The 24,196-nt window shown below is 47.5% G+C and overlaps 1 long non-coding RNA gene across 8 annotated transcripts in view; it reads right to left on the bottom strand.

Moving 5' to 3' along the window:
- Nucleotides 1-24,196, bottom strand: part of LOC149126003 (uncharacterized) — a 611,412-nt gene that overhangs the window by 476,636 nt on the left and 110,580 nt on the right. Inside the window, exon 3 of one of the 8 annotated variants that reach the window (XR_016235126.1) lies at nucleotides 14,712-14,810. The exons of the other annotated variants lie outside the window; for them this stretch is intronic. This is a non-coding gene — a long non-coding RNA (uncharacterized LOC149126003). Of the gene's footprint in view, nucleotides 1-14,711; nucleotides 14,811-24,196 lie in introns of those variants that run through there. 8 annotated transcript variants of the gene reach the window in all.

The following is a 24,196-nucleotide window of genomic DNA, read 5'->3' as shown; positions in this document are numbered from 1 at the left end:
CCATTCCCTCTTTAGAAGAGGGTGGGCTGTGCTCAGCAGCTCTGGGGATGCCCAGGGACATTCTGAAACATTGCTCTTTGAGATAAGCATTTCCTTTTCGATTGTCCAAACTAAGTTATTATACAGATCTCAGATTTTACTCCAAAGCATGCCATAATATGTATGTATATGATATATAGACCACATCACATATAAACTATAAAATCCGCCCTCTCTAATGGAAAACGGCTCTCAGGGTTTGACGAGAACCCTTTCGGAGAGATGAGAACATTGCTGTGACTCTCACAGCAGTATCCTCTGTACCTAACACAGATCTGAGTTTTAGACGGGAGTCCTCAGAGCTACTACTCCTCTTGTTAGGCTACCCTTCCCACAGTGGGTTAGAACGATGCAGCCACCTGACACAGCACAGACAAGGTATTCCCGTACAGGCGCACCTGTCAGGTTGTCCTCTCCACCTGTGATTCTTCTCTGGCCGACTTGACCACCTAGGAAGATGCCAAGTCCTGGTCAGAGTGCTTCAGCGGGACAAGGCAGCATTTAACAAAACCACAGCTGGCTCTAGAGAAGCTTTCCAAATTCTTTCTAGAAGGTTCAGACGAGGGTTTTCCCAGCGTCAGACCTGTTACTCCCTTCTCATCAGATCAGCAAGGGAAGGCTCGTTAAGCAGAAACAGTCACTGAAGGTGCTCACAACGGTGCCATAGCCATCTTAGTACGTTTTGCTGTATGCATCATCATGCTAATGTTGCAGGGGTATAAGGAAGTGGATCCAACCTAACCTTCATCATGCTGCTACGGGGAACAATATCAAGTAAAAGATTAGGAGCCAGTGTGTGTTGTAGCCGGTTAAGCCACTGCTTGTGTTGCCAACATCCCACATGGGCACCACGCCGTGTCCCTGCTGCTCCGCTTCTGATCCAACTCCCTGCTGATGCGCCTAGGAAAGCAGCAGATAATGGCCCACGTAGTTGGGCCCCTGCACCAACATGGGAGACCCAGGAGAAGCTCCCAGTTTCAGCCTAGCCCAGCTCCAACTGCTGCAGCAATCAGGAGGGAACAAGCTGAAGGAAGGCTGGTCTCGCTGTCTGTCTCTCTCTCCCACTCCCTACAGAACTCTGCCTTGCAAAAGAATGAATAAATCTATATTTAAAAAAAAAAAAAAAAAAAAAAAAAAAACAGGCCGGCGCTGCGGCTCACTAGTCTAATCCTCCGCCTAGTGGCGCCAGCACACCGGGTTCTAGTCCCGGTCGGGGCGCCGGATTCTGTCCTGGTTGCCCCTCTTCCAGGCCAGCTCTCTGCTGTGGCCAGGGAGTGCAGTGGAGGATGGCCCAGGTGCTTGGGCCCTGCACCCCATGGGAGACCAGGAAAAGCACCTGGCTCCTGCCATTGGATCAGCATGGTGCGCTGGCCACAGCGCCGGCCGCAGCGGCCATTGGAGGGTGAACCAACGGCAAAGGAAGACCTTTCTCTCTGTCTCTCTCTCTCACTGTCCACTCTGCCTGTCAAAAAAAAAAAAAAAAAAAAACAACAACAACAAAAAAAACTTTGAACTTATGGTGTTATTCTGAGCCATCTGTCAATATTACTGAAATTTCGAGGGTGTTGGGCATGTGAGATGACAAAATGTTTTATGGAAAATAAGGGATGTGAGTATGATCTGTCACATTGACACAGAAACCAATTTGGGGGGGGGGTTCTAATTTGGCATAGCTGTGTTGCCCACATCCTGTGTCTTCACTGGAAGCTGAACAAGGCTGCTCTGAAAACAGGTGATTCCAGTACTCAGAGAGATCTGACACTCAAAATATCACTCTCCACAAAAGTATAATTCCAGCTAAACAATATCGATAGTTTCTAATCCTGGCTGAAACTGATTGTGCAACATTTAGCTGGAGATCAGGTTCAAGCACACAATCACTGCGCATGAGCAGGGCCTCGCCCAGCGCTGCCCAGGTCCAGTCGACCCCCTGAAGACCAGCAGCCAGGTGGTGTCCGCTGAGTGAGGTCAGCTCCAAAAGTCAGAGTCCGCAGTGGGCACAGCTGTGCCACTCTGCTCTGGGCCCCTGCCTGTGCAAATGTCTTCAGCCCAAGGCTCCCCCGCAGGGTCTGGGAAACCCCGCCCATCTTCAGGGCACTCTGAGAACTGGAGTTTCTCCCATCATGCCCACAGGACAGCTGCAGCTCGGGGGCTGAAGAGTGCAAGGACAGCCCTCACACCCCCACGCAGTCACTTCCCAAGGGTGCTGCCACCCTTCTCCTCTGTGCGACCAGGGAAGACATGACTGATTACATCACTTGTTCCAATGGAATCCAGAGCCGCAGGCAGCCTCCCCCGCGGATTCACAATTGGGGCCGGACATGGAGCCCACTGGCATTTGTGGCTGAAGTACTCATGGATGGAGGGATCCTGGAGGAGACCCAGCAGACAGGGGCAGAGCCACAGGGACTCCATTCACTGAGGATCCAACTGTACCTGCTCTTAGGGAAGAGAGGCACTGGTGAGACAGAGGATGGGATTTTAGAGTAATAAAGAGGAGAAAAGCTAAGTGTTTGGCTTAGGGCTGTTTCGGTGAAGCACAGAGTACAATAAAAGCCAATGATAAAACAAAAATGCCAGAGAACCTGCAGCCTGAGTCCATCAGCAAAGTGCACACAAGCGCTGGGCCCAGAAGTCTCCATCCAGAACTGACCCTAAAACCTAAAACTGCAGCGTGCTCTCCCCCGATGAAGTCAGCCCCTGTCTCAGCCTCCACACCCCTCAGAGAATCCATCCTCTTTCCAGAACACGGTGGTTCACACGGAAACTCCCACCAAGCTGGGAAGAAAATGCTCCTAACGGGGAGTAAAGAGTTGGCTGTAAACACACAACTCTCGCTTTCAGCTCACGTAATCACAGGCAGTTCAAGCTCCGGGCGCGGCGAGCATTGCTAAGGGTGCTCTCTGTTCTCACCGATCCCCAGCAGTCCCTCACTGTCCAGGCCCTGAACAACAGATGCCCCCAGGAGGAGACAGACATGGCGCCAGCGGCTGCAGGTGTAAACAGTATCAACTTGTTCATTTGGGCAAAATGTCTTATTGATCAGAGCTGCTAAACATAGGCTTCCATCTCCACCTTCATCCAGAACGTGAATCAAGCAGTAGGTCTGCCTCTTGCAGGAATGGCCACAAAGGCCAGCGATGATGTGGCGTCCCATAAACTCAAGCCTAGATGTATTAAAGTGAGAAATCAATAGGAAATCTGCGCGCAAAGCAAGGACAGCATGAGGCACTGCTCAGTCAATGGCTGGAGCACCATTCCCACGCACGCTTCCTCTGCCGCCCCGCAGGGAACTGGAGGAGAATGAGAGTCAAGGTCAGGACGTACCCCGATATCTCTGAACCTCAACTTCTCCTGCTTTAAAACCAGGCAAGGCTACTCTCAGATCAGAGGCCTGAGCCCTAGATGAGGCAGAACAGAGCAGGTTCCTCGGGCACCAGCACGTCACAAACATTTGCTTCCCTTTTGTTCTCCTGTGTCCCTCTTTGCTGGTAAGAGTGGACATGTGTCATGTGTCCTCAGCAGTGTAATCTCAGATCCTACACCACTAAATTCACAGTAATATATAAATGTATTTATTTATTATTCCTGTAATCAACAACTTCAAAAGTGATGTTGGTTTCAGACAAGATCTGAACAAACGATATCATCAAGAAACCAATGTCAGTTTCATCTTCCGACCTCACAAGGAGCTTCCTGGCTAGTGCAGGCTACCCCTCGGGCTGCACGCTCTGCCCAGTACACACCTCACCACCCAGTGCTGTCCAGGGAAGAGTGGATACCAGGCCCAAGATCTGTACTCCCCAGTCAGAGCCCGGGAAATGTTGTCCAGACAAGTGAATTTGGGGTCTTAGGAAAGCAGAGAGATACAGTAACATCCCCATAAAAAGAAACAGATGGAGTGATCATCCACTGAAAATGGCAGGTGCAGCAGGCTGACCCTGGACTAGTAAGCATAAAGATACTTTGTTGCTGTAAGACACTGAGCCTTGGGATGGTTTGCTTCACAGAACTGAGATTTCAACTCCACAGAACCGGATACAGGCCAGCGCCGCGGCTCACTAGGCTAATCCTCCACCTTGCAGCACTGGCACACCGGATTCTAGTCCCAGTCAGGGCACCGGATTCTGCCCCGGTTGCTCCTCTTCCAGGCCAGCTCTCTGCTCTGGCCAGGGAGTGCAGTGGAGGATGGCCCAAGTGCTTGGGCCCTGCACCCCATGGGAGACCAGGAGAAGTACCTGGCTCCTGCCATCAGATCAGCACGGTGCACCGGCCGCAGTGCGCCGGCCGCGGCGGCCATTGGAGGGTGAACCAACGGCAAAGGAAGACCTTTCTCTCTGTCTCTCTCTATCCACTCTGCCTGTCAAAAAACAAGAGAGAGAGAGAGAGAGAGAGAGAAAGAACGAACGAACCGGATGCAATGGGAGCCGGCACAGGGGAGGCGCGCGAGAGCCGCAGCAGTGGGGAGTGTGGCCAGACCACAGCTACGGCAGAACCCTCAGAACCCTCGGAATTTGCTGTTTATTAAATTTGCCATATGAGCAAAAATGAGGAATCAAAGAAATTCTGTGAATAGCAGTGGTACTTATTACCACAGAAAACTCTGGAAAGGGACAAAGTTATTGGGCAAAGCAACAGTAATTGCAAATACAATTTTAGCTACATTTTTAATTTTGGAAAAACCTTTAGACTACAAATGGCGCTACAACAGGGGCTATAGGATCCGGGCACTTTGTAAAATGGCCAACTGGACAGTCTCTAAACTGTGTGGAAAGTCAGGACTAAGAACCTTCACAGAATACCCCACTGTTTTTTTTTTCTTAACAACTGGTGGATGAATCCACATGGCAAATGGAGGTAAAATTCCTTTCTGCCCATGGGGCTGCCCACTCCCCTTAGGACAGACAGCAGCAGCTCAGGTCAGGGCTGACCCCTGGGGAGTGATTACGCAAGCCGGTACGGCATACAAGTCTAGGGTTCGGTCTGCCCTTGCCAGCACCCACGCTGAATCCTGAAAGACCAGAGCTCCACGTGGGCTTCAAACCCAGCGACAGTGGAAATGTTCGGCAGCTGGCATCTTAAGGCCTTCATCTCCCAGCCCACACGACGCCAACTAGAGGAGACTCCGTCCTACTCTAGGGCGTCTGTCAGCCAAAGGTCCCTGCTTCCAGTCTAGGCAGGCACCTTCAGAGACTGCCAATTAACAGAAGAGAAAGGACCAAGGACAGAGGTGAACCAAGGAGAAAAGGTGGCAGGAGAGACAGCGCCACCCACCACTCTTCGGATCGAATCGGGCTCTCGGAAGTGAGGATGAGCTGGGATGTTTTCCCAGAGTTCTCAGCGCTGCAATGTTACGGGGGCTCAGTCCTGAGCTCCCCACCTCCCATCGTCTTAAACACCAGCTCCAAGTTCATGTTGTCTGGGTCTTTCCCAGATTTCTGCATCAAATCACCCACCTGACATTTCCACTGAGAAGTCAAATTTCACCGATCTTGGACAAAACTTCAGTTCTACCACCCCAGCCTCTGTCTGCCCCAACCCCTGTTGTCCTGGTGTGGTTACCGCATTTATCCAGTGGCTCAAATATAAAAAGGCAAAGGGTTTTCACCAAGTTCATTACAAATACACACTAGGGAAAACTAGAGGGATTTCAAAAAACCATCGGCCTCAAACTTATATTTGAATTCCATTTTTTCCATGAACTGTTTGAAACACCTTATATTTGATTCTTCCTTTTCCCTCACCCAGCATTTACCCCATCACCAAGTCCTGTTGAATTTATCCACAAAATACATTCCCATGTCTTGTCTTCTTTGCATGATACTGTCATTACCCTCCTTCAAAGCAGTCTGACCCTTCACATTAATTGTCACAGGGCCCTGGGAAAATGCTCTTCACCTATCTCCCTGTCTGTATCCTCCCATCGGCAGCCAGAGGACTCACATAATCAACACCAGGTCACATCCATCTCTCCCAAGATCAAGTACCTTGCTTTGCTGAACAGCAGGACCCACAGCACAAAGCCTGCAGCCGACACGGCCTTTACACATCTCCTGCATAATCCCCACTCTGCCACCTTACCTCTTGTCCAGCCTCGCTCCCCTTCTATGTCTAGAAATACAGAGCTTCACTTTCAGGACTCAAAAGTGACCTCCTAGGTTCACCTTCTTGTCTTTCCCCACTGACTAGCCAAATCCTGCAGCCTACCAAATGCTACCGCAGCCCCCATATGGTTCAGCTTTTCCCTGCTACAACAAAACACTCAAGGTTCACATGAGCTCATGGTTTTGGGGCTCCAGGTCCCATATCGGGAAGTCCTATTGGTTGGCTATCTGGTAACGGCATTCTTGCAAGCAGAGTTCCAACACGGCACAGAGCATCACGTGACAAGAAGCAGTGGCAGAGTCAGTATCTCTTCTTATAAAGCCCTGAGGATTCAGTCAACAACTGGATCTCATCTAACCCCTTCCCAGTGGCCCTGCATTCTGGTACAGTAAGTGGGTTTGGTTTACACCCCTTAGGACCCCTAAGACTTGGAGACCATGCCTTTAACATGTAGGCCTCTGGGGACATGTAACATGTGAACTAATATGTAAACTGTTTCAGCACCCTGTTCATGCACTTGGTCTCATCATCTCTTTTCTGAATGGTCTCATCTGTGTGCTGTTTGAGTCTCTTCCCACCAGGATGTGAGCTGTAAGAGAGCAGTGACCTTGTTTTGTTTGCCCACTGTTGTATTCCCATTGAGTGGCACACGGTATATGCTCATAAGTATTTTCTTTGATGGAAAATCTGTTTGATGTTCAAAATACACTGCCCGCCATGGAGTCCTGGAGTGGTGGCTCTTCAGGGCAGGAGCGAGTGGAAGAACTGGGCCAAGAGTGAGATGGGGCACTGGCTGAGCTGTGAGCCTTCCACCCTGGAACACTGTGGCTTTTATTTGCTTATGCAATACTTTCCCTATAAGATTTAATATGTTATAAAGACTATGATATTAAAATGCACCAGACAACCCGTAACACTCACCGCTCTGTCATTTACCAACGAGCTACTTGCCTGTGGCCTCCAACTGTGTTCGCTCACAGCATCCAAAAACCAAATCCCTGGAGTGACCGTTATAAGCTCCCTTCCCACAAGGAAGCACCTGGGTCCGACACCCAGCTTTGGCACCTGCCTCCCACCCCTCCCGATAATACAGGTTCTAGAAGGCAGCAATCACAGCTAACGCAGCTGGGTTCCTCCCACCCACACCAGACCTGAGCTGGGTCCCCAGCTACAGGCATTTGCCATTTTGAGCATTAGGGAAGTAAACCAACAGATGAGAGCGCTCTGTCTTGTGTTTGCATGGTCACTCTCCCCAGGCCGTGTGTGTGTGTGTGTGTGTGTGTGTGTGTGTGTGTGTGTGAGAGAGAGAGAGAGAGAGAGAGAGAGAGAGAGAGAGAGAGAATATGTGTGTGTGTATGTATGTGTGTGTGTGTTTTGGGGGTGATGGTATTATCCTGTTTCCTTACTTCTAAAATAAATAAAAGCTTTCCTGATTAAATTTTTTACTTCATGTTCCTCTGACAAAGATGCAAGGTTTCTCCACAGAATCTAGTGTGCTCCAAACATCTCAAGTCCAAAGCACAGCTGTTGGTTTTCACTCTTAGGAAATAATAACGCTGTCCTCATTACCATGAAAAACAGCACTCCGCAGAGCCCCCTGGATTTTCTCTGAAACTCTACTGAACTTTTAAACCACAGAACCACTGGTCACAGTGGAATCGTAGTTTGATATTTACCCATGATTTTCTAAGCAAATAGTTAGGGCTAAAGGAAGAAATCAGATGAGATTTGTTTCCCATTTAATATCTTCCTCAGCAAATCAAGCTGTCAAGTGACAAAATTTATCTTATAGCTACAATGTAGGATAACTGTCAAACAGATTGCAAATTATGATCATCATTTATGAACCAATTAACAAGGATTAATTGGAAATTATTAACTTTAGTTGAATTCATAAAATATATTTATAAAAATATAATATACTAACATGTACCTCTCTTAATGTGTGATACTCAGGAGTCAAGAAACAGTTTGTTTCAGTAGAGAAAGAGTTAAATTAGCACTTTCTCCCAGGCTATTAAAAAGTACAACTTGCTGCATTAGCTAAAATGCTACAAACAGAGACGAGGGCCACCGAGCATATTCTACACAAAGCAGATTTGTGACAGCGCTTACATCTGGAAAACTCAACTCATGAGGAGCCACGCCCCCTCAGCTCTGGGGAATGCATGCGATGGTTACATACGGTAAGTAGGTTGCAGCAGAAATGTTAGTAAGACTGGAATACATAAGTAACAAATACACTCACTTGAAGAGGAAACTGCGGGAGATTGAGGGGCAGCTGGGGCACAGCTGGAAGCGACCAGTCCTGCGTTCATGTGCCACCCGTCATGCCCTCCTGACAGCCACAAGTCTCTAATTCTTCACCTGGAGTTTAACCTCATATGGGATGTCTGCACATAGATTGCCTGTCATCCATTTCCCTCACTTCCTGTTCAAACAGGAAGCAGCCACCCAACCCTCTTCTCTGTGCTGAGGTCTACCTGTCACCAACCCTGTCGGCTCTCCGGGTCAGGCCCTTAGCCAGAGCAAGCCTGTGAATGTGGAACCGCTCCAGCCAAAGCCAACCTGAAGACAAAAATGAAGCTGACCTGCAGAGCAGAGCAGACGCCAGGGGCCCACAGACAGTGAGGGCTTCTAATGTAACACTGCCTGATGGGGGCTGGCCCTGTGGCGCAGCGGGTAAAGCCGCCGCCTGCAGTGCCGGCATTCGACATGGGCACCGGTTCTAGTCTTGGCTGCCCCACTTCCGATCCAGCTCTCTGCTATGGCCTGAGAAAGCAGTGGAAGATGGCCCAAGTCCTTGGGTCCCTGCGCCCGCGTGGGAGACCCGGAAGAAGCTCCTGACTCCTGACTGGATTGGCTCAGCTCTAGCCATTCTGGCCATTTGGGGAGTGAACCAGCAGTTGGAAGACCTCTCTCTGTCTACCTCTGTAACTCTGTCATATAAATAAAATACATGTTTTAAAAAAACTTCCTTACTCTCAAACAGGTTCTACAGGAGTAGAATTCAGGAGTGGAGACTCTGAATTCTTTTCTACCACTAAGAAAAATGTAGATTCAAAAGTTTTCTGATATCCCAAAGCTTTTGTTTTTCTAGCCCAAACAATGAAATGATAAGCACCTCTTATCATAATGCCTCATATTTAAATGTACTTATTTCTCACCAACCCCAAATACATGGTGAGATAGATGTCAGAAATATAACAGAATTCTGAAACAAGAACAGTAATATATTCCAACTAGAACTTTAGTTGAGTACGTCAAAGAAATAGGTATCTCTAGTCAGCACCTGCAGTAAATCTTCAAGGTGGGAATAAGCAATTAAAATTTGCAGAAACACAGGAAAACTTCAGTCTAATTCAGTTACATTTCAAGGAAACAAGGAAGGACATGCCTATCATCAATTTTATGAAATGCAAATGTATTATGGTTATTCATATAATTTTTATAACATTAACCAGGATTTCTTTTCCTTCTTAAAAGCAGTCAGCTGACAACGGACTGCTTTCCCAGAATGGTGATAGAAAAATAACTAAGACTCCTACACGGTGGGGGCTCAGACCTGTCCACTGGGTTCCTTCTCACTGGGCCGTAGGGCTGACAGGCAAAGCTGCCTTGTACTTCGTTTCTGCTCCTCTGCCCACTCATGATGAAGCAGAAGTGAAAAATAATCCGTTGTACCAGGTGAAGTGAGGAACTTCATGGAGGGACTTTAGTCTGCACATTTAATGAGCAGGATAGGAAGGAAGCATTGCCCTGCACCCCCAGCTGGCACAATGAAAAATGCACGCGCCCATACCCCACGCATGTCTGACGTCATCCTTACGCATCTCGCAACAAACTCACCTGCTGCACGATGCTGCTACATTCTGCCCTTTTAAAACTCTTCATTCTTGGCCGGCGCCGTAGCTCACTAGGCTAATCCTCTGCCTTGCGGCGCTGGCACACCAGGTTCTAGTCCTGGTCGGGGCGCCGGATTCTGTCCCAGTTGCCCCTCTTCCAGGCCAGCTCTCTGCTGTGGCCAGGGAGTGCAGTGGAGGATGGCCCAAGTCCTTGGGCCCTGCACCCCATGGGAGACCAGGAGAAGCACCTGGCTCCTGGTTCCAGATCAGCGCAGTGCGCCGGCTGTGGTGGCCACTGGAGGGTGAACCAACGGCAAAGGAAGACCTTTCTCTCTGTCTCTCTCTCTCTCTCACTGTCCACTCTGCCTGTCAAAAAAAAAAAAAAAAAAAAAAAAAAAAAAAACCTCTTCATTCTGGACCTTCTAAGTGACCCCAGGTCTTTACTTTCTAGAATCTTCCAGGCTGCATGGCACTCTGCCATAGGACAGCGGTGACCAACCTTTGAGCCCCCTGGAACACCAGGCGCTCTGCAAATATTACAGTAGTTTCCAGGAAAATGCTGAAAAGCGTTTTATCTAAAGAAGGGCGCTCATAGACTTTTATTTATGCGAGTTTGAACTTTTAAAAACCAGGGTTTTCGAGGCTGGCGCTGTGGCATAGCAGGAAAAGCTGCCGTCTGCAGTGCCAACATCCCATATGGGCGCTGGTTCAAGTCCCAGCTGCTCCACTTCTGATCCAGCTCTCTGCTATGGCCTGGGAAAGCAATAGAAGATGGCCCAAGCACCTGCATGGGAGACCTGGAAGAAGTTCCTGGCTCCTGGCTCCGGTTCTGCGCAGCTCCGGCCGTTGAGGCTAATTGGGGAGTGAACCAGTGGCTGGAAGACCTCCCTCTCTCTCTCTCTCTTTCTGCCTCTCCTTATCTCTGTAACTCTATTGCTTATCATGTAGGATACCTGGCCCTAAATTACCAAGGAAAAATGTCTGAATACATTTACAGGGACTCACAGCTACAAGCCTTACAGGAAAAAGAGGGTTTTTTTTTTTTTTTTTCTCCTTCGAAATCTGCTTCTCTGTGGGACACTTGTTGGGTTGAATGGGCAGTGCTGCCCACTGGAGGCTGGACAAGCAGAGCATGCCAGACACTGGGCTGTTGTCTCTCCCTTCCCCCTCCACTTCCGCTTGCCCTTCGGTTGTGCACACTGTCTTGAACATTGCTTAGACTCAACCTCAAGATTTATCACTTGGGGCCAGCACTGTGGCAAAGCATGTAAAGCCGTCACCTGCAGTGCCCACATCCCATCTGGGTATGAGTTCAAGTGCCAGCTGCTCCATTCTGATCCAGCTCTCTGCTGTGGCCTGGGAAAGCAGTAGAAGATGGCCCAAGTCCTTAGGCCCCTGCACACACATCAGAGACCTGGAAGAAGCTCCTGGCTCCTGGGTTCAGATCAGCCCACTTCCAGCAGCTGCAGGCATTTGGGGAGTGAACCAGCAGATGGAAGACCTCTCTCTCTTTCCCTTCCTTCCTCCCTCCCTCCCTCCCTCCCCCTCTCTCTCTCCCTCTCCCTCTTTCTGCCTCTGCCTCTCTATCTCAGCCTTTCAAATAAATAAACACATCTTTTAAAAATTTTATCATTTATCCTGGTCACACTTCTTTTCTGAAATACACTTGAAATCCACATTCTTGACTCCTGAGAAGTGAACCAACCTCAGTAGGCCTCTAGATGTGTTTCAGGCTGCATTATCTGTCATCAAAAAGACAATACTGGGCATATCACAGGACAAACAGGAAAGGGTATAGGAATGCAGGTCCTCTATTCTAAGAGTTGAAATATAAAATAGTAGGCCGGCGCCGCAGCTCACTAGGCTAATCCTCCGCCTTGCGGCGCCGGCACACCGGGTTCTAGTCCCGGTCGGGGCGCCGGATTCTGTCCCGGTTGCCCCTCTTCCAGGCCAGCCCTCTGCTGTGGCCAGGGAGTGCAGTGGAGGATGGCCCAGGTGCTTGGGCCCTGCACCCCATGGGAGACCAGGAAAAGCACCTGGCTCCTGGCTCCTGCCATCGGATCAGCGCGGTGCGCCGGCCGCAGCGCGCTGGCCGCGGCGGCCATTGGAGGGTGAACCAACGGCAAAGGAAGACCTTTCTCTCTGTCTCTCTCTCTCACTGTCCACTCTGCCTGTCAAAAAAATTAAAAAAAAAATGAAATATAAAATAGTATTGTTATGTGGCCTACAAACACAAAAGTGAAGGTAGAGATAGAATTAACTGGCGTGTGTATGACCTGCATTTCTATGTGCTATGCACATACTTGCACATGAATGTACACACACACACACTCCAACACACACACACTTCTAAAACAGCTAAATTACAGCCAGTGCTGTGATTTGCTGATAATGTTGGCATCAAGGCACCTGTGAGTGACACATAAGAGAAAGACTGGGTGATGCCTTCAACAGTTTGAAAGCTCCAGAGTGAAAGCAACGGTGAGCTCAAGACTTAAATTGCTTTCGACAGCAAAGGAATTTATTATCTCACCGAGCGCAGCAAGGCCAGGCTTGGCTGATCCAGTGCCCCCGTGAGGTTGCAAAGGCCTAGGCTGTCACCTTCTCCCTGACCTGCCCTCCACAGCGCCAGCTCACCTGCCTTTTCACTCAGCCTCTGAAACGCGTGTACATCTGCTGTGCCGTAGGATGCTTAGATCCACGCACACACTGCAGAATGGCTAAATCAAGCTATTTAACACATGATGACCTTAAAGCTTTGTCAGTGTGTGTGTGTGTGTGTGTGAAAGAGAGAGAAAGAGAGAGAGAGAGAGAGAGAGAGAGAGAGAGAGAGAGAGAGAGAGAACCTTGCATCCATTTCTGATTGTGCAACAGAGGCCAGCAGCAAATACAGCTGCATCCAGGGAGAAAGAAGATAAAATTCTCCAACTATGCAATTTAAGTTCTTCCCTCTGAACTACCTGGGCCAATTACACTGCACCAATGCCTAGATTAAGGATAGTTCTAATTAGTTTATTAGCTCAAGCCCAGATTCCTGGACCACTCATTGGCCAGTAGAGATGGGATCACCATAATTCAACCAATCAGAACCACATATGAAGTTAAGTTTCAATTTCGCACCTCTGAGTCCAATGAGGTTGCCTGGGAAAGGGTGGAAACCTCAATACAGGCCGGCGCCGTGGCTCACTAGGCTAATCCTCTGCCTTGCGGCGCCGGCACACCGGGTTCTAGTCCCTGTCGGGGCGCCGGATTCTGTCCCGGTTGCCCCTCTTCCAGTCCAGCTCTCTGCTGTGGCCAGGGAGTGCAGTGGAGGATGGCCCAGGTGCTTGGGCCCTGCACCCCATGGGAGACCAGGAAAAGCACCTGGCTCCTGGCTCCTGCCATCGGATCAGCGCGGTGCGCCGGCCGCAGCGCGCTGGCCGCGGCGGCCATTGGAGGGTGAACCAACGGCAAAGGAAGACCTTTCTCTCTGTCTCTCTCTCTCACTGTCCACTCTGCCTGTCAAAAAAAAAAAAAAAAATTAAAAAAAAAATAACTCAATACAATCTAAACTCTATCAGGAAGGAAAAGGAGTTGCAAAGGATACTGGGTTGGAATCAAATACGGCTTCCTCTGGTTCCATAACAACAGGCAACACTAAAGTAAATGTCATGTATTTGAATATCATAATGCAATAGTCACAATGAATGACTGTACACGTTCAGCTTTTAAATCACGTTTTCTGAACCATGACCTCGGAATTAAAAGAGACTCAGTTCTCTTCCCCACTGCCAGATGCATGAGCCTGCTCAGTGTGGAAACAGAGCAGGTGCTGCGGAACTGAATTCTCTGTTACCAAGAAGAGGTGCCATTGGAGCTACACCAAGCTGATACCCATATGACCTGTGCCAGAGACTTAACAGCTGTGAGCTTCCGTTACATCACAGAGATATCAGAGTTCTCAAGGACTGAAGGTGATAAAGCAAGCCATGTGCATAGCACAGTGCCTGGTAGCCGCAGGTGCTCACCAAGAGCTGATGAACCCCAAGCATTCAGGACCCTTGGCCAATGCCTACCAGGTGTCAGTAGTACCTTCTGGTATGGAGCCTCCCAAAACCAGCACTGACACCACCACTACTCCTCCAGAGACAAACACAGGAACAGGGAGTGCTAGTCTCCCCAGTCGACACACAAACACATGCTTGTGGCTGATTCAAGAAGCCTCCACCCAGCAGAGTCACGCTGGGGGCCTTCATTTGCTTCCTTCTCCAGCATTTCACTTCTGTGGTCAGTCTGTGCCTCTCACCCAGGGAGAACACACCCTCTGACACTGCACCCCGCCCCCACGCCACTCCAGCAAGAGGGGAATGTGAGTTATTCTTCTGGAAGTGCTTTGAGCTGTGTGCATGAAAGGTGTTTCTCAAGTTCAAAGCACTCCCACTCTTGGTTGTGCTGTGTTCAAAACAATCAGGGTGATTTGGGAACAGCTTTTCTCCTCCACAGAAAAAGGGCTGATTGCAGGGACCAAAACGGGGGTCGAAGAGCAGGATTATGGTCTGTTTATGCGAGGTTAAGGTCACGGCCAATGCACAATAAGAAGTCCTTTGTTTTATGAATAAATAAAAGAGTTCTGATTTATCCCCTTACTACACAACACCAGCGTGCCCTCATTTTTTAAATGGTTGAAATACTTCTTTTTCCACAGCACTATCAGAAAACTTTCTCAAGTTATAAATTTATTACCCGCAGTGTATACTTCCCATCCATGAATCTTGACTGTCCAGGCAACGTTTGATGCAGATTCTGATACTCGCCATAAATCGTGTCCTTCTCGCCGATTCACTGCAATGAGATGCATTTGTTGTTTTGAGCAATGTAATGACTGATATGCAGAAGTTAGTGCAGGGACACTGGACACCATCAAATGAGAATCATCAGAATTTCAGGTCTGTTTACCACGGCTAGAAAATTAAGTAGAAATCAGTCACTGGACAAGGTGATGTATTTTACTCACAGCCCAGACAAGCATCCTGGAACTCTTCAGCCTACTCTGATAATTGAAATTTCCTGCCACTGCTGGAAATTTAGCTCTCATCTCCCTCCAAAAGTTTTCAAGAAGATAAATCTTGCTCACCTGTAAAGCTAGCCGCTTTAGCATTCATGAAGAGTCTTTTTCCACTGGTTATTTAAGGCGTTTCATTGTGCATCTGCTTTAATTAATTTCAGTCCAGATATTTTTACTCTTTGAATGCCTTTCTACTTTGTGGAAGGAAAGTCTTTTCTGTTAAGAAATGGTAGCTACTTTGGGGCTGGCCCTGTGACACAGCAGGTTAAGCCCCCAGCATGCAGCACCAGCATCCCGTCTGGGCACCGGTTCGAGTCCCGGCTGCTCCACTTCCAATCCAGCTCTCTGCTACGGTCTGGGATAGCAGTGGAAGATGACCCAAGTCCTTGGGCCTCTGCACCCATAGGGGAGACCTACATGAAGCTCCTGGCTCCTATTGCGGCCATGTGCAGAGTGAACCGGCGGATGGAAGTCTGTCTGTCTGTCTGTCTGTCTCTCTCTCTTTCCCTCCCTCCCTCCCTCCCCCTCTCCCTCTCTCCCTCCCTCCCCCTCCCTCTCTCTCTCTCTCCCTTCCTCCTTCCCTATCTTTCAAATAAATAAAATAAAAATCTTTAAAAAAAGAAATGGTGACCACTTCACACCTGGAATAGCCCATCGATTTCACCAGTCTAAACCTCTAGGAGCTGTGATAAAAATACTCCCACTCAGGTCGGCAGCCTTCAGTGTTATCTCCTATTCTGCATCTCACCACGCAGCAACGGGTGCAATTACAAGGTGAGGGGTTTCCCAGCACGTCGGATGTGTTTCCACTTTGTCTGAAGGACATTAAATAAGCAAGTCATCAAACAAGATTGCGTGACTTAAACACGATTCATATAATTAATTGCAGTTTTCTGCCCTTATATAACTATTATTTGGATGCAACTAGATCACTGTATTCTACTTCATATCATAACATTGGATTCTATAGAAAATATATTAATAATGTGTCATAATGATAGAGAATGTTTTTTCTTCATTGTCTTCAAATCTCTCTCTCCCTATCATAAACTACATCTGGATTCATCATGTTCTGTTGTCTCTTCCAACTAACACAATTCCTAGCTTTTTTCCCTGTTTTTTAAAGACATTTTTTGCAAGGCAGAGTTACAGAGAAGCAGAGGCAGAGAGAGGTCTTCCATCCGCGGTTCACTCCCCAGATGGCTGCATTGCCCAGGACTGGATCAGGCTGAAGCCAGGAGCCTGGAACTCCATCAGGGTCTCCTGAGGCCATTAGCAAGGAGCTGGATGGGAAGTGGAGCAACCAGGACTCAAACCAGTGTTCATCTGGGATACCGGCCTCACAGGTGACGGCTTAACCTTCTACAGCCCAACACCAGCCCAAATGCCCCCTTGTGAGATCTCCAGTCTGACTTACACTCTACCCCAATTCCGTAAATACACAGAAATCCCCCCTACATTCACGGATTCATCCCAGAGTTCTAGAAGGGTGTCACTCTCACAGGGGTTCACGGGTGGCTTCCATGCCCACATTTTTAAATTCTGGTCTCTGGGATAATAAAAGCCTCAGTCTTCGGGGACCGTCCAAAGGTGTGTTTCTTGTCTCCAAACGTGCGACACTGCAGTGAGGGGTGATAGCACGACTTATCAACGCTGTGGGAGCGAGGCAAGCGCATCTCCCTGCAGGCTCTGTGCTCACCAGGCGAGGCCCACAGCACTGTCACCGGAGGGCTGAATGAATGACCCCATGACCGTACACCAGGTTAAGAGCGACTTCCCAAGTTCATGGCCAAAAAACGGTTCAGGCTTCAGTGAAAGTCTTGAGACAACAGCACACCCACAGCAGCCCCCGCTGCCCTCCCATGAGACTGTCCTGCAGCAGTAACAGCCGAGCTCCTGCAATGAGATTCAAAGGCGTCTGGAACCCACCCACAGCTTTCAACGCGGACCCGACTGAAGAATAACTGCCGACACAAACCCTTCTTCTACAGAAAAGATCAACCTTTTTAAGATTCACAAATGTCAGTTTCATGATGACGGTGGCCCTGTCATGCATGGCAGCCAGAACAAAGACTGAGAGCCACGCAGTTACAGCCAGTGTCGCCACTCCAGAAAGCCACCACCCAGCCCTCAATGGCAACGGTGAACCCTTTCTCGCTGGTCTGTTCATCTGAAGAGCCGATGTTTAGATTGGGTTTTATTCACTTCTTACATTTGCACTGCCTGAAAGTGGAGATGGCTGCTTGGCCGCAGCTGATCTGAGGTTTTTCACACAAGACAAAGCATCCTCATTCTTCCTTTATGTTATCAAATCCATGGCCTTGATGATCACGCATCTTCCTGGTCCCACCTTTCTCTCTTAGGCACATCCGAGGAAGAACAGTGAGGCTGACCGGCTCACCTCTGGCAGAAGTGCCCTGGCCTTTTATTACGGTCCTTGTCCTAGGAGGCACTCGGAGTTTCCAAAAGATGATGCCAACCACACAGCAGACCTGGTGATTACTGAAGCCCAGGTTCGGGTATTTGCCCACAAAAGTGTTCCCAGACACGCTGGTTTTGTGTCATGCATACGATCTTGCTGGGCACACAAAAGACTGATTGAAAGTTAATTTTCAATTTAAAAATTATGGCTAGAGAAAGTACAATATTAAACACCGGCGTTCTTTAGGTTTATAATCTGAAGTTACTCATCATACATTTTATTGATAAATCCAGCAAATTTTAGCAGCCAATTCTAAAGGGACTTTGAGTAAGACATGATTTACTAGGAAACTTGGCTAAATTTGCCACTCTTGTTTCTTTCTTAAATTTCTTTCTCTGACTTAACACAAATTATCAAAATTTATATAACTCACAAATGCAATAAGTTTACATAATTCGGTGAACCTAATATTAATATCCCAACACTTTTTTATTCACTTGGTAAAATTTTTGAAATCGTCAGACTGAATTAATTACACTGTTACACACTTTGCTCTAGACTCACAGAGACTTCCAAGCTTGGACTACGTCCTCTTACATACTTATCACTACTTAAAACATCAATCATACGAAACTGTTTCAACACACAGATATTAACAGTATGAGCTTTGTTTTCTCAAGGCTATAGCAAGTTATTATGTTAGACCTAATATCTAATGCTTCAACAACAGGGATGTAACAAATGTTTATGTTCTAAGATATAGTTACAAAAAGAATACCTGTGCACTTGGATATGGAAAGTGGGCAGGTTAACCATTAGGCTAAACAGTTACTCTCTGCTGAAGAATTTTAAATAATGAATGAGAAAATGTGTTTGTATAGAGATGTACCGAAACATGTAAATCCATGCACCTGCCTCCCGAGTCAGCACCCAGGACAGGGCCAAATCTGCAGTCAGTCCCACCTCTGCCCATCAGCCTGCTTCAGCCACATCCTACAACTGCACCTGCATTCAGAAGTTTTAAAATGTATCACTCATTTGCCTTTTTTATGTGTATAATATTTTAGCATATGTGGATGTTTTTCTAAACAGTGTATCATTGTTTTTTCTCTTTGGGGGATCTATGATGCTTTTTAAATCGTTCCTGCCTAATTCCAAGTTGTCTCATAGTTTGAAGATGTATTCTCAGAAAAAACAGACTGGAGCTAGTCTATTCGGATTCCTCTCTTACCCAGATTCTTCTCGACTCCCCAACTGCTGCATGAAACCCTTTTTGCAGTCCATGAGCAGAATGGATCTCAAAATTTTAAGAGTCAGAACCTTTGAGCACATGGAATGTTCTCCTCAGAGAAGTCTGACTCTTACCGATATTAATCATTTTATGAGATTTTATATCTGGTCCCTTAAGAGACAGAGAAAGGTGTCTAACTGTTGGGGTATTTGGACTTCACCACACAATAAAATACAAACAAACAAACAAAAAACCCTTCTGTTTAAAGACTTGGAATCCTTATAAGAAGAGCCTTTGTTTCATATGCTTAGGGGACAAATCCCACAGATACTTGCGATGAAAAGAAATCAACAGTCAGAGCTCTCACACTGCTTTGCTCGAGGTCTTTCTCTCCATCAGAGTGAAACAAACAAACAAAAACCTACCCTAACCTTACAGCCTAAACCATGGCTCCTCTCCGGCAATCCTCGCGGGCCACGACTCAGCTACCGCACTGGCTCCGCACAGTCATCTAACCACATCTATCTAAAGACGTGAGAGATACTCACACTTGCACTGGGATAAACCACACCTGCACCAGCAGGCCCCCAGTGCGCGTTCTCCCATTGACCTCCTTGAAGACATCAGGAAGCCTGGGCAGCTCGGGGCTTCTCAAATTCTGGCCTACTTGCGATTCCGACAACAGGGCTGTATACACGGACTTCACGGGAGATTTAAGACATGTTCAGAAGAAATGTCCCTGCCCGTGACCCTAGCTGCACCCACTGAGGGTGGCACCAACCCCACAGAAGACACATTTCTACTCTGAGTACACAACACATTATGAAACTCCCTTCAGATGCTTAGCAGGAGGCACACCACTTGTCCAGGCCTGCACCCCTCCTACCCACCAGCACAAGACACCTTAAATGAGGGGGTCCATGAAGAGTTTCCAGCAGGCCTTACAATGACCCCCCAAGTTAGACATAACACAGGGTTTCCGTGGGCATGTTTCAGCAGTGGCAGCTTGCTACTCTCATCTGATTTGCTACGGCCGCACTTCCACTTTTCATGCCACGGTACAAATAAAAATGGTAAAAATAAAAAAAAATTGCAGAACACACTGGGGAAAACCAGAAGGATTTATGGGAATCTAAATGAGAATTGAGTTTTGCATTCATTAGATTTTCTTCTGTAATTATAAGCATGAATTGCAAAGTATTAGAGAAAATAATAACTAAATGTGAAAAATATGTTAAAATAAGTTGCTCTAAAATATTTAATGGGAATCTTTAACTTTCTTTCATGAAAATAACTTTTCAATATCAAGTTTAATTATTCAAATTGCTAAATCCATTTTTTAAAGATTTATTTATTTATGTGAAAGGCAGAGTTATAGAGAGGCAGAGGCAGAGAGAGAGAAAGTCTTCCATCCGCTGGTTCACTCCCCAAATGGCTACAATGGCCAGAGCTGGGCTTGATCCGAAGCCAGGAGCCAGGAGCTTCTTCCAGGTCTCCCGTGCAGGTGCAGGGGCCCAAGACTTGGGCCATCTTCCACTGCATTCCCAGGCCATAGCAGAGAGCTGGATCAGAAATGGAGCAGCTGGAACTCAAACCAGCATCCATATGGGATGCTGGCACTGCAGGTGGAGGCTTTATCAGCTACACCACAGTGCTGGCTCTCATAAATATATTTTTTTTAAATTTTTTGAAAGGTAGAGAGACAGAGTTCTCATATGCTGATTCACTGCCCAGAAGCCCATAATGTTCAAGGTAGAGCCAGGTCAAAGCCAGAAACTGGGAGCACAACCCATGTGGGAGGCAGTGACCCAAGTACCAGGACCATCCCCACTGACCCTCAGGGTCTGCATTATCAGGAAACTGGAGGCAGGAACCAGAGCCAGAAACAAACGCACGCACTTGGATATGGAAAGTGGGCAGGTTAACCATTAGGCTAAACAGTTACTCCCTGCTGAAGAATTTTAAATAATGAATGAGAAAATGTGTTTGTATAGAGATGTAACGAAACATGTAAATCCCGCCACTGATGAAGTCATAGGGACCAGGTCTACCTTCCCACTTGAAATAAACAATAATTCCACCAACATATATGAAGGAGTGATATCCAAGACACAGGGCATCAGGCAACAAGAGTAGTGATATGAAAGAGACAGGAACAATCGGACTTGCCCCAGATGGTGGAGTTAGAAACGTGCCAGGGGATTCCAATACAATCCCATCAAGGTTGCATGTACCAATGCCATCTCACTAGTCCAAGTGATCAATTTTAGTTCAAAATTGATCATACTGATAGGTCTAAGAGTCAAAGGGATCACACAAACGACTAGTGTCTGTTAATACTAGCTGATAGAATCAAAAAGGGAGAGAACGATCCAACATGGGAAGTGGGATACTCAGCAGACTCATAGAATGGCAGATGTCCTAAACAGCACTCTGGCCTCAGAATCAGCCCTTAAGGCATTCAGATCTGGCTGAAGGGCCCATGAGAGTATTTTAGGCATGGAAAGCCAAGACACTCTGGGGGAAAAAAAAAAGAGGACCTAAATGAAAGATCTCTGTGAGTGAGATCCCAGTAGATAGAACGGGCCATCAAAGAAGGAGGTACCTTTCTCTGAAGGGAGGAGAGAACTTCCACTTTGACTATCACCTTGTCTAAATAAGATCGAAGTCAGCGAACTCAAGAGGCTTCCATAGCCTTGGTAATCCATGACAAGAGCCCAGGGAGATTACTGACACCATAAACTAGAGTGTCGAATTGTTAAGTCAACAACAGGAGTCACTGTGTACTTACTCCTCATGTGGGATCTGTCCGTAATGTGTTGCCCAATGTGAAGTAATGCTATAACTAGTACTCAAACAGTATTCCACACGTTATGTTCTGTGTGGGTACAAACTGATGAAACCTTTACATAATATATACTAAATTGATCTTCTGTATATAAAGATAATTGAAAATGAATCTTGATGTGAATGGAATGGGAGAGGGAGCGGGAGATGGGAGGGGTGTGGGTGGGAGGGAAGTTATGGGGGGGGGGAAGCCATTGTAATCCATAAACTGTACTTTGGAAATTTATATTTACTAAATAAAAGTTTAAAAAAGAAAGAGACAGGAACAAATCTGAGGCAACCCCAGTGACCACCAACAGCCTAAACATCTCAGGGAGAGGCACACAGAGGATAAACTCCAGGTCAATGCCTGGGACTCCCTGCCCTTAGGGGGCGGACAAGAATCCAGGGCATCAGGGCAGCTGGAGGTCCCGGACAGCAGAAAGGGGGCACTGCACACAGACAGATGGCAGGGACGGGGGCACTGCACCCAGACAGACGGCAGGGACAGATCACAGCACACGGACAGACAGCAGGGACAGATCACAGCACACAGACAGATGGCAGGGATGGAGCACTACACATAGACAGACGGCAGAGACAGCACTGTACCCAGACAGACGGCAGGGACGGGGGCACTGCACACAGACAGGCGGCAGGGACAGATCACAGCACACAGACAGATGGCAGGGACAGATCACAGCACACGGACAGACGGCAGGGACAGATCACAGCACACGGACAGACGGCAGGGACAGATCACAGCACATGGACAGACGGCAGGGACAGATCACAGCACATGGACAGACGGCAGGGACAGAACACAGCACACGGACAGACGGCAGGGACGGGGGCACTGCACACAGACAGACGGCAGGGACAGGTCACAGCACACAGACAGACGGCAGGGACAGGTCACAGCACACAGACAGACGGCAGAGACAGAACACAGCACACAGACAGACAGCAGAGACGGGGGCACAAAACAGGCAGACGGCAGGGACGGGGGTACTGCACATAGACGGCAGAGACGGAGCACTGCACACAGACAGACGGCAGGGACAGATCACAGCACACAGACAGACGGCAGAGACAGCACTGCACAAAGACAGATGGCAGAGACGGATCACAGCACACAGACAGACGGCAGAGACGGGCCTACAAAACAGGCAGACGGCAGGGACGGGGGCACTGCACCATGAGCAGACACCAGACGTCTGCCCACAGACCTTGCTGTGAGCGTCAGCCAACTACTGAGCAATGTACACGTGTGAGAAAACTCCCAAAGTCAGGGCGAACAGAACCTGAGGGAACTAAAGACGACCAGCACTTCCCAGGGCCTGGGGCACTTGAGGTCTTGGTCCATAGCAGGGAAGAGTTAGCCCTAGACCAAGCACCGCTCTGAACTAGCCTAAAAATCCTAAAATCAACATTCCAGAGGATACAACCACTTCCCAAGCAAAGTGCAGTGCTTGAGAAATTTGTTACAGTATAAAAACATTCAGCCTCCAAAAAATAAAATTCACAAGGTTTGTATCCACTCAAAGATGACCCTCCAAAAACACTGTTAGTACTAACGAATTGAGGAAAATTGTAGGATACAAAACCAAAATATGACATCAGTTGCTTTTCTTTACACCAATAATCAGTAACCACCTACCCAAAAGAAATCAGGGAAACAAGACAATTAAGTGATCAGAAAAGCTATAAAATAGCTAAAAAAAAAAAGTCTAAGAAACAAATTTCACCAAGGAGGAGAAAGATATGTACATTAGAGACTGGCCAACACTGATAAGAGAAACTGACACAGATACAAATAGATGAAAAGATGTCACATGTTCACGGATGTGAAGCATTCATATTGCTTTCACGCACATACAGCTCAAAGTGACGCGTAGGCTCAATGTGATCCCTGTCACTATTCCCTTGACATTTTTTACAAGAAAAATTCTACAGTTCAAATGGAACCACAGAAGCTTCAAAATAACCAAAAGAACCTCAAAAAAAGAAAAACATTAATGGGTGCATCAGACTTCCTGATTTCAAATGATACTAAAGTGCACGCACAGGAGAACAGAAGAATAAAGCAAGCACCGGCAGGCCTAGTGATTTTCACCAAGGCTGCCGGGAGACACAGCGAGGAAATGCAGTTTCTTCAGAAGGTAGTGTTGACAAAAACTGCTGGAGAATGAAACAGCACCCTCACCTTAATCCAAACAGGAGCAACAGCTCCAAACGCTTGACAGACCAGAATGTGAGGGCTGAAACCACAGAACTCCTAGAAGAAAATGTAGGGGGAAGCGATGCTCCACCTGGGCCCTGGTCTTCATCATTTTTTTTCTATCACACCAAAAGTTGAGACCAAAAAAGCAGAAACAAGTAACTGGGACTACATCAGAGTAAAAAGCTTGGACAGCAAAGGCAACAATCAACAAAACGAACAGGCAGCCTATGGAATGGAAAAAAAAAATCTGAAGACCATACATCTGATAAGAAGTTAACAATCAGAACATATAAAAACTCACACAACTCAGTAGCAAGAAAAAAAGGACCTGGTTAAATACTCAGCAAATTTGCTGGATAGATTTTTATCAAGAGAAGATATACAAATGACCTACGGTCTTATGAAGGGCTGTTCACTGTTACGCACAAGGTAAGAGGTGGCAAGTGAGAGGGAAGCAGAG

This window comes from Oryctolagus cuniculus, chromosome 6, assembly GCF_051225735.1.
Source record: "Oryctolagus cuniculus isolate XC-2025 breed Fujian yellow rabbit chromosome 6, ASM5122573v1, whole genome shotgun sequence".
Lineage (NCBI taxonomy): Eukaryota > Metazoa > Chordata > Mammalia > Lagomorpha > Leporidae > Oryctolagus > Oryctolagus cuniculus.
Note: the sequence above shows the minus strand (reverse complement) of the source record. Positions and strands in the feature narration are given on the sequence as shown.